The sequence below is a fragment of the Mus pahari genome, chromosome 1, assembly GCF_900095145.1.
Source record: "Mus pahari chromosome 1, PAHARI_EIJ_v1.1, whole genome shotgun sequence".
Lineage (NCBI taxonomy): Eukaryota > Metazoa > Chordata > Mammalia > Rodentia > Muridae > Mus > Mus pahari.
The window spans coordinates 83,441,355-83,444,308 of NC_034590.1; the positions used below are offsets into that span (position 1 = coordinate 83,441,355).

At 43.1% G+C, this 2,954-nt stretch overlaps 1 pseudogene across 1 annotated transcript in view; it reads left to right on the forward strand.

Moving 5' to 3' along the window:
• LOC110324469 overlaps positions 1 to 2,954 on the forward strand; it is a 113,797-nt pseudogene that overhangs the window by 1,193 nt on the left and 109,650 nt on the right. The window lies entirely within an intron of this gene.

The following is a 2,954-nucleotide window of genomic DNA, read 5'->3' on the forward strand; positions in this document are numbered from 1 at the left end:
GTTATCAGTAGGAAGTAAAACATTACACGTGAGCGCGTGCAAACACACACACACACACACACACACACACACACACACACACACACACACACACAGAGAGAGAGAGAGAGAGAGAGAGAGAGAGAGAGAGATCAAATCTTATGCCGTATATATAAGCCATGAATCTGATGCCTTGCTGATGTGTTTCACATATTTAGATGGTGCCTGCTCTAGTTTCATTCTGTGATAAAAACAACAACAATAACCCCTAATCAGAGGCAGTTCAAGGGGAGGAAAGGGTTTATTTAATCTTACACTTCCATTTTATGATTTATCATTGAAGGAAGTTGGGGTAAGCAAGCAAAGCAGGAACCTGAAGGCAGACCTGCTTGCTGCTCCTGACTGCACTGCCTCTAACCGGGAAACTCACTCACAGGCAAGGAAGTACACAGGAACCAGGCGGAAACACTGCTTGCACATTTCTGGATTACATGCAGGCTCGTGCTCAGCTAGCTTTCTTATACAGACCAAGATCACTGTAATCTTATTCAGCCTACTGCTGTGTAATCTCAGGAGATGGAGACAGGGTCCCTAGAGCAAGCTGCTTCCTCAGATTACAAATCAACAAGCTCTGTGTTCATAGGAGGGGCCTTGAATATATAAGGTAGGAACAAGTAAGAAAGATATCTGCTGTCAACCTCTGACACCTCACAGGCACACACGTGCTCACATTGCACACAAATATTTGCCTTCCTACATGTGAACTTGCATACACATGCATTCCACACACACATGTAAAAATGGAGCTGTGGGATCCTCCATGAGAGTCTTTGGTTTTTATTTCCTGGCTTGGATGATGGCCTTGAGATTGGATGCTACATCAGAAGAGAAGGCTGTGGTGTTTGTATGACTGATTTCGTGTAACTTTGAGCTAGCATCCCAGTTCTGACCGCTGAGAATTCCTCTCCTGCCCCTTGCCACCCAGGGCTGCTGATGCTCTGTTGCTGAGTCCTGGTGTATTCTGAAACTACACCCAGAGAACTGAATGTTTGATTTTTCTCTAGAATGCACTGAATATGCATTCCAAGTCAGTTTCCTTAGAGGAAGATGCACTTCTGGATGGGCTGAGCATTCTATGAGATGTAGAAGAAGATGTATTTCTAGATGGGCTGAGCATTCTATGAGCAATCATCTCAAGCTACTTTGTTTCTACCCAAGTTTCTCCTCACACCAGTCCTTGACTCCTTGCAGTCCTTGCCTTCCTATGCAGTCCCCAGATCTTTGCAGATACCATTCCCTCTGCATGGGATATGCCTTCCAGAGTTTTTAAGGGGCATAGAAATCATCTTTAACTACTGTACAATGCCATATTGCTCAATCCCAAATAAGAACCCTTTCCTCCATTTTATGTATTGTAAACTTTTTATTAGTACTTTGGTTATATTCATTTCTCTTCCAGCTCCTTTTGTGCCTACCACTCCTGCCCTACCCACAGCTCTGTGTCCTCCTCTGATATCCTCCGTCCTTTAAGTCTGTCTAGTGTTGCTCCATTGTTACCCCATTCTCCGGTATGCTCTCCCAGACTGTCACTCCATTAGGGACAGACATCATTTTTTTTTTCTGAGACAATTTTCCTGTTTTCCTTTGTATCCCATGACCTGCATGAAAATTAAAATAAAACTTGAGAGTTTGTCTTAAGTAATTGGCAGTTGTGAATATCAGCAAAAATGTTTCTGCACAATGATAGTATTGTAGGAAACTGTTTTTTTTTTTTTTAAAAAAAAAAAAGGTAAAACGGTTATGACAGAAAATGAAAATAGTGCGATGCAAGCTATTTTGTAGTGCCTGAAAATAAGGTGGACAGAGATCCTGTGAGCTGCAGAACCGCATGTGAACAAGAAGTATGCACCCAGTGTGGAGCTCTTCCTTCCTGTCCACCCTCTGGTGTCTGCTCCTACTCCTCTTAGTAATCACCTTTCTCTGTTTATATTGCTGTCACTGTCCCACAAGACGGGTAGTTGTGACACCAGCTGTGTCTTACATGTCTTGCCCCAACCCTCATTATTTATACTCTTTTTGTGTGTGCTGACATTTCCAGGCTTTATCATTACTCTGTCATTCTGGCTCATCATCTCTTTCCTCCTGCACATAATTCTCGCCAAGCCCCTATCAGGGACCCCACTGCAGGTACCAGATCTTTGCAGACGATTTTCCCTCCGCTTAGGATGATGCACCTTGCTACACAGCAAGATAAAGCCCATCAGAGTTTTTAACAGCTATCTGTTTGAGCTGTATAAAGTCTGAATTTCATGTGTCATCTTTAAGTAAACGACAGCTTGAGTGGACACAGCCCTCTCCTCTCACTCCTTTTTTGTTCTTTAAAAAAACATGAGAAAAGAACTCCTTATCTTCTGACAGTGAATGGGCACATTAGAAAAGTTTCTAGATACTCCATCCTGAAGTGATGGTGCATGGCTGGAGAGATGGAAAGAGATGTTACAAGCCATGTGTATTAGATAGGGTTTCCATTGAATGTTGTGACAAGACACCATGACCAAGGCAAGTCATAAAGGACATTTAATTGGGGCTGGCTTACAAGTTCAGAGAGGTTCAGTCCATTATCATCAAGCCAGGAAGCATGGCAGTGTCCAGGCAGGTATGGCACTGCGAAAGTTGAGAGTTCTACACCTCGTTTCAAAGGCAAACAGAAAACTGGCTTCCAGGCAGCTAGGAGGAGGGTCTCACAGTCTACCCCCACAGTAACACACTTCTTTCAACAAGGCCCACATACTAATGGTGCCGCTCTCTGGGTGAAGCATACTCAAACCACCACACCATGTACTCTCGGGGACTTAAGAAAAGGCTTACTGAACATTTGAAATGTAAATAAAGAAAATACCCAATTAAGAAAAAAAGGTTGCTTTAAAAAAGAAAGAAAGGAAGGGAGGAAGGAAGGAAAGAAGGAAGGAAGGAAG